This window comes from Aedes albopictus, chromosome 2 (assembly GCF_035046485.1).
Source record: "Aedes albopictus strain Foshan chromosome 2, AalbF5, whole genome shotgun sequence".
Classification (NCBI taxonomy): Eukaryota; Metazoa; Arthropoda; class Insecta; order Diptera; family Culicidae; genus Aedes; species Aedes albopictus.
The window spans coordinates 221905712-221918745 of record NC_085137.1 but is presented as its reverse complement, the minus strand read 5'-3'; the positions used below and the strand labels follow the sequence as shown (position 1 = coordinate 221918745).

At 41.0% G+C, this 13034-nt stretch overlaps 1 protein-coding gene across 5 annotated transcripts in view; it reads right to left on the bottom strand.

The window, feature by feature from the left end:
• The window catches only part of LOC109411260 (nucleolar protein 4), a 217872-nt gene that overhangs the window by 91358 nt on the left and 113480 nt on the right, over nt 1–13034 (bottom strand). The gene's annotated exons all lie outside the window — the stretch shown is intronic.

Below are 13034 nucleotides of genomic sequence, written 5' to 3'. Positions count from 1 at the left end.
CAAATTTGTCTTTTTTTTTATAGATTTGAAACATAACGGAAATAAATAGTAAATGCTGAACATTATAACGATATGATTTTTGGTTACCCATGATTCTAACAAATATAAAGTGTGAATGATGCCGTGGTGAGGAATTAACATAAATTTGAGCCGCACTTTCAATGAGGCATGTGCGTATACATATCACAGATGACTTTTCAAAATGCAGATTCCGCTCATAGAAGTGCGGCACCGTGGTTGTGCAGCTAGTGTCACTAAACTCTTAGTCGAATCGTACGGAGGAGCGCGGGGTCGATATTCACCGCAGCTGTCAGAAATTGTTTTTTTTAATTTTCTTAAAAATAAAAAAACACTGAGTTTTACAAGCTAGTCCATTGTTTAGTGTCGTGCTTCCTTCAAAGAGCGAAATAGCTCACTAAAAGCATTGAACGTGTTCGCGTCTTTTTCAATAAAACCGTACGAGTGATCGACGAAACGATACGAAAGTATATCTGAATAGGAAAAAGGTTACTGAGAAATGTTCGAGAATGATCGCTCGTAAATGATGCGAGAAAGTAATCTTATGGGCAATCGATCGTAATATAACAATAATATGTCTCACAAGTTGTCACTTTTGCATGATGCGAAAGTGTAGTCTAATAAGTTTTTGCTCTTAAATGTTGTGAGAATGTATCTCATGATCATGAACTGTCGCTCTTAAATGTTACGAGCAGATATCTTATGAATGATCGCTCTTGGATGAAGCGAGGATATTCGCTCTTAAATGATGCGAGAAGGTACCCTCATGAGTAATCGCTCTTGAATGTTGCGAGAATGTTACTCATGGATTGTCGCTCTTGGATGATGCGTGAATGTAGTCCCATGAATTTTCGCTCTTAAATGTTGCGAGAATGTTATTCATGAACTGTCGCTGTTGGATGATGCGAGAATGTAGTCTCATAAACTGGCGCTCTTGGATGATGCGCGGATGCTCGCTCTCAAACGATGCGAGAAAGTGGTCTCATAAGTAATCGCTCTTGAATGTTGCGAGAATGTTACTCATGAATTGTCGCTCTTGGATGATGCGAGAATGTAGTCTCATAAACTGGCGCTCTTGGATGATGCGAGGATGCTCACTCTTAAACGATGCGAGAAAGTGGTCTCATGAGTAATCGCTCTTGAATGATGCGAGAATGTAGTCTCATGAATTATCGCTCTTCAATGTTGCGAGAATGTAACTCAAGAATTGAAGCTCTTGGAAAATGCGAGGACGTTCGCTCTTAAATGATGCGAGAAGGTGATTTCATGAGTTATCCCATTTAAATCATGCGAGAATGTAACTCACTAATAGGAATGTGTTCCATAAATTACATAAATTATTACACTTGAGTGACACAACAATGTTCGTTTTAAATTTTGCGAGGATGTGTTCTCTTGAAATGTCGTTCTTGAGACATGGCTAATTCAATTGACGATAATTTCAATCTCCTGAGCGATTACTTCTAAATGATGCAAAAATGAAATATTGGATAAATGGGCGATTATGTCGATTGGAGCATGATTTACTGTTCTTAAACGAAGAACGATTCCTAAATGGATTACCTTGAGTTATGGAAAATGAGAAAAGTTTATGTTTGTGTTATCCTATTAGATACGATTTGTAGTCAAAAATGGACGACGAGAAACTACGTATTTCAGAATGATAATCCAGCGACGTAAAAGATTTGATTGATATCTCACATAGAAGTAGAACGTATGTATATGTTGTAGGAATAATGCGACCTTCGTTAAATAATACATCATAAATGCATGCTGTTTGTTACTGCTTTTTACAACACTGCTCTACTTTATTCATTAACCCTGTGGGGCCGGCGATGAAAAAACTTGTTCGGTAGCAGTGGGACTGCAGCAGTAGTGACGAAAAACTCCGACTCCAAAGGGTTAAACAAAACACCTTTATTCATAGATTGTAAAACCCAAGAAAAAAAAGTAAAAGAATTTGGACATATCTTTGACTATTAGACTGTTTTTTTTTAAAGATAAATCACTGCGTTATCACTCATGGCTAAGATATGGTTGCTTTGCCAAAAAGTATACTGTTTGCCTAGTGAGGTTATGCTAATGAGGTCGTTCGTTATGATCTGTTATTGTTACTGCACATTCATGAAGGGAACTTATAAGGCAGTTTTGGCTGTATAACAGGCTTGCTAATGCTTAACTCTAGTCGTACATTAGCATCATTATGACCCAGACAGACACGATGATTGTGCACTATGTCCGCGTGGTGAATGTCAGCTAATGCACGAAGAAGGTTAATGGGTATACAGCATTGTCAGCGTATCGTTCTTTTACACTCACCACTATGAAAGATTGTCTGTGTAAATAGTTCAAGAAGAAAATGAGAGAGTTAATAATATATACTATGAAAAGCGTGGAAAATAGATCAAAAAAAAAAAAAAATTGTATCCGAAACTGGAATTAATAAACGAAAATTCATATTCGAAAAAGATGAGATTTTTCATCTATTGAGGTACAACTATTTTAGCTGGTTTTCTCGTTAAGAATGCATGCATCATACTTCTGTTCTATTAGCAGAGTAACGTGTCCCCTTCGGAATAAAAAAAATATCCTAGATTAATTAGACTACATGAAGAAGAAAAACTTTACTGTGTCGTGCAATATTACTTGGACTGATCGTTTAGTGTATAGAAGCGCAATACTGAATTGAATATCAAGAATGAACGTATCCTCGATAGTACTAAAAAAAATGTCAAGTAATATAGAACGAGTGCGATAGTCCAGTTCGTGATTCAGAAAAACTTATTCATGCAAGGTGTTAAAAATGTTATTCGTTGACGCTGACAATCATCCTATCAAGAAATGTTGGAACGATTGAGCTGAAAAGAAAATGGCGTAACAAAGTGCAGTTATTACAGTCTATTCTTCCTCGTCATGACATGATTTTAGTATGAAGTTGTCACTTTTGAAAATGAGCTTCTTGTTTCTCATCGTGATGCATCATGATGCGTATTGAGGAAGTATGTGTTAAAATTTGAATGAATAGTGCACAATATTTTAAATTGTGTATGCAAAACAAAAATCCATCATTACAAGGGGTGTTACATTATAACGATTGTAATTGTGGATTGTCAAACAAACAAAAGAAAAATAGAATGAATAATCAAATAACGACGCAGTCTTCACCGTAAATATTTTAAAATTTATCGAGAACTAGGCTCCGAAAAATGAATAAGAATCTGATTAAGAGCGGATGGTGTGCGTAAACAATTGCAAAGTATTATCTAACCGATGAAGGTCGTAAAAAGATTTTATGATAACAAGTACCAGTATACCTCTCATCAAGTTTACTAATCCTAACTAAATTTCGTAGTAACATGATGGCATGTTACATTAGGTGTAAAATATGTATATTCAAAACATTTGACATTTGAACGCCTTATTGTAACATCCGTTAATCAGAAATATGTAAGAGAAAACGTAGCATCATTCAAGTTAGGTTTGTAATATCTAAACTTCAGCTGTGGTATTGTACAGTGTGTTTCCTTTTGCCATAAATATTAGGAACCGATACTTTATTTGCTAGATAATGACTCGCACCATACGTAATATATTTTTTTTGAAATAAGTATTGTGAATAGAATAATCCGTGACTTGATCAGATGATCAACTATTGAGTATCAAAAGGAATATGGAAAATAAACTAAACGTAACCCAATGCGATGTGTCATTGGAAGAATCACAGTATTTATCTAGCTGGAGATACATATGTTACCAACATTTCAAATGACAAGTGTTTCTTTTAGATGTTATTTAGGTATGCGATTCGTGTCATAACTATGAAAATATCCAAGCCCTCGGTTATCATTGTTTCACCAGTACTTTATTGGGTTTCTTATCAATGTTTAGACTACTGCGATAATTTGAAAATCCACTGAATCATCATTTCCCAGCGACATTTCACACAAATCAAACTTATTTTGCTTAGCTGTTGTGCATTTGACGCCCCTGTCATGAACTAAACCGAACTTGTGTATGCCAGGCGCTGCGAAGTCGTGTGCGAAATTCGACTGTCATGATAATGAATTTCGGTCGAGTCTAAATGGGTGCAAATGTCGCAATATAAATACAATTATGAAAAACTCTAAAACTTTGTATGAGAGTTGATGTCATATAAATCAACATAGTTGAGCAAAACAATAATAGTTAGATTCTGGTTACTTGATTTCAAATAATTTAATATAAAAAAGAATGGATATAACTATGTTTATGCTACTCAATGGAAGAAATAATATGTTGATGAGTAGTATTTGAGTAGTATTGTTTGAGTAGTCCACAGCGGGCGTAATCACCAAACATAAACATCATAACGCAGGCTTATAACGTTAACAGGTCATTTATATTCTGTAAATAGTCATTTACGAAATAGTTCACATGAGTATGTATTGAATGTTTTATATTAGCTGGTTTCCAAGCAAAACAATAAAACGAGTCATACTTAATTTGATCACCAGTAAATACTATGAAGTAAAAAAAAAATATAGTGAAAAAGAACAACCTTTTTTATAGGAAAAAGGGGATGTGGTAGAGTATCAATTAATATTCGTTTCCCTTCGTGTGCCTCGTACGCGCCCGATAGATGCCGGTCGGTGTGCATCGTGGCACATGCGGTCAGTCTATCTTCTGCCATACGATCGTACAGTTCACTCCGCCTCGCAGCGCGCGTGTTATTTGCACTTGACCCTCGAGGATCGTTACCACAGCATTCAAATGCATTTCAATGCATTCATTCATTAATTCAGTAAATTGCCAACCCATGGCTTGCTATAGCATTTGATGATTGATTGATTGTTGGCAGTTATCAGTTTCGAACAACAAATGAGTTTCAAATAGTGCTAACTGTCTAGCATACCGATCCAATTCACTTTAGCCGCCCGAAGATCTGGTGTTATCTTATAAACGATCGATGATATTACTGGCCGGACGGTATTGTAGGGTAAAAGCACTAGACTTTACCTCTCCAAAATTCTGCTCTAATCTTCGCCACTTTATACATAAAAAATGGAGTTTGTATGGGGAGGGCCAAGACTAGAGCATTTTTTTTTTTTGTTTTTATTTATGTGTATTTTAACTAGACTAGAGCAGTGGCGAAGTCTAGTGCTTTCACCATATTAGTAGCAACGCGAAAATAAAATAAAAACAAAACTCCGGGTTTGATTATTCCTTCCGGTTCCACAAGGAGGTAGAGATACCAGTCATAAGAAAAGGTTAACGAGCACACAACGGGATATATGTTATTCCTTCAGATAGACATTACTAGATATTTTTCGTCACCCAGCAAACCGCAGACCGTCGCAGACCTTGTAAATAATTCCGATCATAGGTCTTCATGTACCAGGCGTAACAAATTCCCATTTTAGGTCGAATCATGTGCTCGAAAGGTATGCCAGTTGAGATGCAGAATTCTACTTATCAAGGAGTAGTAGTAGAATGGCAACTAAATTGCCGGATCGACATTAACTTTCCTGAATTAATAAAAAAAATCTATTCTTACTATATGTGAAGAACTAACTCAACCCTTCAGAACGTGCGCCATTGTAATAAATACAGCACTACCAAAACATCTCGTTCATCTTATACAGCGCTATAGCGCAGTGCAGGGTCAGGATCGAACAGGCGCGCTTCCTGCAAGGTTAATATTCACATATAGTGCATCTATATTACTATATTTTATTCTTTGTTTAACATTGATTCTTTTTCTATAGTTTTTTCTACATTTTTTGAGGTAGTGGCACCAGGCATCAGGTCACAGCCAGATTCTGGACGTCGAGTACTAGTACATATATTCTTAATTGTGGAGAAGCCTGTCCAACAGTCGTTTCGATCCGTTGTCAAAACTGCTCCTACAAAAAAATGACATATTATAAGTTTATCTACTATTGATTAACAGAACTTTACTAACGATTTCGGTCTATTTTTCCATTTTAGCTATGATAATTTCTGTATTTATAAATAAAGCATCCATCACAGCGATTTTCTTCCACACTTTTGGTTTGACATTCGCGTATACGCGTATATTTCAATGCTAAGTAGATGGAAAAACATTAAAATGCATTTCTATACATTAAATGCAAATCGAATGCACATTCAAAGAGTGATCTGCCCCTTGCCTTTGCCATCATGTACTTTGTCTTCGACACATTAATGACTAATCCGATTCGCTTGGCTTCACTCTTTAGTCGGATATACGTTTCCGCCATCGTCTCAAATTTACGAGCAATAATATCAATATCATCGGCGAAACCAAGCAGCTGAACGGACTTCGTGAAAATCGTCCCACTCGTGTTTATCCCTGCTCTACTTATTACACCCTCCAAAGCAATGTTGAACAGCAAGCACGAAAGACCATCACCTTGCCGTAACCCTCTGCGAGATTCGAAGGGACTCGAGAGTGTCCCTGATACTCGAACTACGCACATCACTCGACCCATCGTCGCCTTGATCAACCGTATCAGTTTATCCGGGAATCCGTATTCGTGCATAATCTGCCATAGCTGTTCTCGATCGATTGTATCATACGCCGATTTGAAATCGATGAACAAGTGATGTGTGGGCACGTTGTATTCGCGGCATTTCTGCAACACCTGGCGGATGGCGAACATCTGGTCCGTTGTAGCGCGTTCACCCATAAATCCAGCCTGATATTGCCCCACGAACTCTCTTGCAATCGGTGATAGACGGCGGCATAAAATTTGAGAGAGTATCTTGTAGGCAGCGCTCAGTAGTGTGATCGCGCGGTAGTTCCCGCAATCCAACTTGTCGCCCTTTTTGTAGATGGGACACACGATACCTTCCATCCATTCCTCCGGTAATACTTCCTCCTCCCAAATCTTGGTAATGACCCAGTGTAGTGCTCTCACCAGTGCTTCTCCACCGTATTTTAGAAGCTCGCTCGGTAGTTGATCTGCTCCAGCGGCCTTGTTGTTTTTCAACCGGCCAACCTCCTCCTCAATCTCTTGAAGGTCAGGGGCCGGAAGTCTTTCGTCCTGTGCACATACTCCTAGATCTGTTACCACGCCACCTTCGGTACTTGCAACGTCGCCATTGAGGTGCTCATCGTAATGCTGCCGCCACCTCTCGACCACCTCACGCTCGCTCGTGAGAATATTCCCGTGATTATCTCGGCACATGTCGGCTTGTGGCACAAAGCCTCTGCGCGAGCGGTTCAGCTTCTCGTAGAACTTTCGTGTGTCCTTAGCGCGGTACAGCTCTTCCATCGCTTCGCGATCTCGTTCTTCCTGCTGGCGCTTCTTCATCCGGAAGACTGAGTTCTGCCTGTTCCGCGCCTGTTTGTAACGTGCCTCATTCGCTCTCGTACGGTGTTGCAGCATTCTCGCCCATGCTGCATTCTTCTCGTTTTTCAACTGTTCACATTCGCCGTCGTACCAGTCGTTTCTGTGAGTCGGAGTCGCGAAGCCTAGTGCTGTAGCCGAGGTACTAACTATGGCGGATCGGATGTCCCTCCAGCCATCTTCAAGTGTAGCTGCGCCAAGCTGCTCTTCCGTTGGTAGGGCCACTGCTAACTGCTGCGCGTAGTCTTGAGCCACTTCTACGTTACGAAGTTGCTCGATGTTGAGCCGTGGCGTTCGACTTCGACGTGTGGTGATAACTGTCGAAAGTTTTGAGCGCATGCATACAGCGACTAAGTAGTGATCCGAATCTATATTCGCACTGCGGTATGTGCGGACGTTGGTTATATCTGAGAAGAATTTACCGTCGATTAGAACGTGGTCGATTTGGTTTTCTGTTTGTTGGTCGGGTGATCTCCAGGTGGCTTTGTGGATATCTTTGCGGGGGAAGTAGGTGCTTCGGACTACCATACCACGGGAGGCTGCAAAGTTTACGCATCGCTGGCCGTTATCATTCGATACGGCGTGCAGGCTGTTTCGCCCGATTACCGGTCTGTACATTTCCTCCCTTCCTACCTGCGCGTTCATGTCGCCGACAACGATTTTCACGTCACGCGGCGAGCAACCTTCGTATGTTTGCTCTAACTGCGCGTAGAACGCTTCTTTCTCGTCATCGGGTCTCCCTTCGTGTGGGCAGTGGACGTTAATGATGCTGTAGTTGAAGAAACGGCCCTTAACTCTCAACATGCACATCCTTGCGTTGATCGGCTGCCACCCGATCACACGTTGTCGCATATTGCCCAACACTATAAATCCTGTTCCCAGTTCATTGGTGGTGCCACAGCTTTGGTAGAAGGTAGCCGCTCGATGCCCGCTTTTCCACACTTTCTGTCCAGTCCAACAAAGTTCCTGCAACGCCACGATGTCGAAGTTGCGGGGATGTAGTTCGTCGTAGATTATCCTGTCACATCCTGCGAAACCTAGTGACTTGCAATTCCATGTTCCAAGTTTCCAATCGTAGTCCTTATTTCGTCGCGTGGGTCTTTGCCGATTGTATCGAGTCGTATTTTCTCCTATGTTATTCGCAATGGGGTTTTTTTACGGGTGGCTTATTGGGCCTACGCCAACACTCCTGTCTCGCCGGAGGGCCATCGTGCCAGTTCTGTTTAACGTCCCAACCAACACTGGGACGACCACGCTGATGGGGCTACCACCTTGGATCTAGCTGGACGTGGTGCAGCGTTTCTTACTCAGCCGCTGGATGCCAGAACAGACGCTGTTTGAGCCGCACCTCCTTGGTGAACAGACACTCGGATCGTACCTCCTCAATCTAGCTGAAGTCAGAAGGACAACAGTGCCCAGGCTGCACTACCAGCTAAGCACACAACTCTTAGCTGGCGGTCTTTGTCATCGCATGACCCGTGGAAGCATGAGGTAGGAACTTGTGAGGACCAGAGCTATATTGGACGCTCTCCTTATCGACTCACCGTTTTGCGGGAATCCTGAGGTTATGTGAAAGCACTTCCGACCCACCTATGTGTCGTACCCGGTACCTTGTACAGGTACCCGGGTATCACCAGACGCAGGAACGCATTGGCAATAGCCAGCCAACTGACGCAATTGAACGTGTTCCTTACATCCAGAGTCACTACAGGTCGGACTCGATTATCCGGAGTCAGTTTCTGGCATTTCCCATAAAAATGGCTCAGAAACGGAATGCTGTAAGAAGCTGAAATTCTGACTGATCACTAATAAAAGTAAGCCTGACAAAATATCTAAATTTCAGTTTTATAGCCCGCATGAACAACAATCATTAAACGTGCTTAACCACCCATTCGTGATACAATTCGAACAGTATGCGGTGTTGTTGAACCGTTTCCATTGCGGTCCGTGTATGGTGTTGGTTTATTAGGGAGAGCATTCCGTTCCCCAGATATATTTTCGTGAAGCATCAGAAACCGACTCCGGATAATCGAGTCTGACCTGTACTGCACAATAGCGAATCCCCATCCTCTAACGCTGGAGTGGCGAGGACCACTCGGGAAACTGGCTAAGCGCCAGCATGCTACCGTGATGGACTCTCCAGAGCGAGTTGCTAGTTGCTGCTAGGCTACGCAGCTAACCTTGAGGGTGCGATGTGCACTACCCGGGTAGAGGCTAATGGCAAACAAAGGACAAAATAATAACTGGTTTTGCCATCATATCTCGTTTTGCCATTCTTCTTTTATTATGAAAAACTTAAAATGGCTAATTAATAGCAAAATATAGAATCATAGCAAATCTTGTCATTGATATGTTATTCATGAATAATGCTAAATAACACATCAATAACAAAAATTACTATCATGGTAAAACTTGCAATTTAGCACCTTTTATAATGAATTGTATAAAATATCAAAACAATAACATAATTTACATTCCTAGCTAAATTTACCATTATTCTGATATTGTGAGAAATTATTTATAAACATTAGGCACCATAACATATTTTACTCTTAATATACCATTAACTATTATATTGTATATTTCAAGCATAACGGTGGCTACGTTCATCAAAGTGAATTTGATTTTTAAGTTCGTTTCGTTTTAAGTTTTTAATTTCCACAAAATAAAACTGTTTTTACATTGATTGATGAACTTAAATTTTATTGAAGAAAAAAAAAGAAATAGCTCATTTTACCTTTCTTCTGCTACTTTGAAATAATAACTGAATGTACCATTATTTTAAAATTGAATTTAAACAACTAAACCTACCATTATTTTGATCGCCACATAAACAGCTAAATTTGTTCTTATTCTGTTATCAATAAATCAAGAATGTCATATTTTGTTATTCACCGATAACAGTTAATTTGGGTCTTATTTTGTTATCAATATCTCAATAATAACTTATTTTGTTCTTCAATTTAATCCGCATGCTTCACCATTACTTTGTTATTACAATGGCAAAATAAGCTATTTTTATGATTTTCTGCTACCAAAATTTTGTTATTATTTTTGTTATTTTAACTCTTATTTCAAACAAACAAATAACACATTTTGCCATTCAAACATTCTGTTTTAATGGTAAAATTTGCCATTCTTTTGCCATTAAGCTCTACCCGGGTAGTCCCTCTCTGAAGCAATACCTTCTTGGTGGTTCCGGAGAGACGTAGGGTTTGGCGACCATAGGAATGGTTTAGTGGGTACGAGGAGAGAGTAGTCCCGGCTTTTACTTTTGTTGTAGAAGACGGCCTCAGACCTACACCTAACCTTCCTGTTAGGGTGTCTGTTGAGCAGATTATCCCCCTATGGTTTAGAAGGAAAAAAAAACGCTGGAGCGCTATCTCGGCTGTCTTTGTAACCGACAAGCCAGCGTCTACAGTCGACCTCCCCTTTCGGCCTTTGACAATAGAACCAGGCTTTGTCGCTTCAAAACCGTAGTAAAAACTGTTTCGTCCAGGCAGTTCTGCAGACCTGATTATCCCGGGAGCCTCTGTAATAGCTACTTTTAAGGACAGGTAAGGAGCTCCGTCCGCTGCCTCCTAGTTCGTAGGCAGGCGCGGTGCAGGTCCGCAATCGCTTGAGTCCACTAGTAAGCCGGTGTGGTCTCCTATTCACCATTTTGCAGCCCATAGATGACCAAGGCAGTAGTGGGAGAAATGACTAAATCAGCACAGGGAACGGAGTGGAACTCATCAAGGCCCGGAAAAGTTGCCCACCTGTCTACACCGGATAATAGTTCGGATCTTGAAGATCGAACCGTTATCGAAGAAGTGAAATGAATGGGTCATTTTCCCGATCAACAAGTAATGTGACAAGTTGGTGTGTGAAAACTTCCGAACATTCACAATTCTGAATGTCGCCTACAAAGTACAATCTCAGGTCTTCTTCGTTGTCTTTCACCCATCTTAGCTCAAAGAGCAAACTAAACCAGAAAGTCCTTGGCATTAGGAAATACCATTCTCAGTGTCCCATCAATTTTCAGTCTACACTCAGCTCCATTCATCTTTTCATTCATTCTGAAGTACGACGGTAAACAGTACATATATTCAGATTTTTTTAATGTACGAGTACGGCAACTACGACGACGATGACGACAACTGGAGTACACTTTTCGCATTTATCGTTCTTATTGTCTGCATACCATACAGCACACCATCGCCGTATTGTGCAGTATATTTAAGTCCTTGCCTCTTCATCAACCCGGAAAGCCGAAGCGCAACAGGTGGAGCTGTATCAAATTTTATTTCCTTTTTATTATGCTGCCGCCGCTTCAACATATCTTTCTATTCACGAAGAACCGGCTGGGTCGTCGGTCGTGCGACGAACTAGCAACAACACACAACACAACTGCAAAGAATCTCCTCCGTTGCTTCGTAGTGGCAGCGACAGCATGGTCATGAAATTGCAATAAATCTGGGTGAGAGAAGACTTCGCGCCAAGCACGGAACTGTTGTTTACAGCTTTTCTGTGGTGTGTGAACATTGAACCAGAGCGGGAGAAATCGAGTGGAATCGTACTCAGCAGGGCAATTTGTACTAAGTTGACGATTACGGAGGGTTTTGACAAAATGTCGGTCGTAAAATTGGTGAGTATTGAGTGCGATAAAAATATGGACAAACTATTGTAATTCAATGATGGACAACTTTCAGGGCGGCTCTTCCAACACAAATCTGTTACAAATCATCTCGAATATCGCACAAATTGGGTTTTAAATATGATGTTTATTAACAACTATCTGAGCAATAAGCTTAAACGCTACTGCAATATCTATCATTGATTGCTCTATTTCACAGATTTAGAAAACCTCCATTTGATTTACTTTAAGGGCAAACGTCTTAAAATCCCGTTTCAACAGTGCATCAGAACTTCACACGCACAAATTTCAAGAAGTAAGCTTAAAACAGCATTCATTTATTATCATTTATTTAGTTAACATCAAATTCATGATAATGCTGAATCAACAATTTTCCGCCATAATACTCAATTTGCAGCTGTAGCTCTCCAAGGTCGGTCACGCCCAACACTCGCCAGATCACGCTCCACCTGGTCCGCCCATCGTGCTCTCTGCGCTCCACGCCTTCTTGTACCAACCGGATGGTTAGCAAAAACCAACTTTGCAGGGTTGTTGTCCGGCATTCTTGCAACATGCCCTGTCCACCGTATCCTTTTGACTTTGGCCACCTTCTGGATGCTGGGTTCGCCGTAGAGTGCAGCGAGCGCGTGGTTCATCCTTCTCCGCCACACACCGTTCTCCTGCACGCCGCCGAAGATCGTCCTTAGCACGCGTCGCTCGAAAACTCCGAGTGCTTGCAGGTACTCCTCGAGCATCGTCCATGTCTCGTGTCCGTAGAGAACCACCGGTCTTATTAACGTCTTGTACATGGTACATTTGGTGCGGGGGTGAATCTTTTTTGACCGCAGTTTCTTCTGGAGCCCATAGTAGGCACGACTTCCACTGATAATGCGCCTTCGTATTTCACGGCTCACGTTATTGTCCGCCGTTTGCAAGAAACCGAGGTAGACGAATTCTTCTACCACCTCGAAAGTATCCCCGTCTATCGTAACATTGCTGCCAAGGCTTGTCCTGTCTCGCTCAGTCCCACCTACCAGCATGTACTTTGTCTTAGCCGCGTTCACCACCAG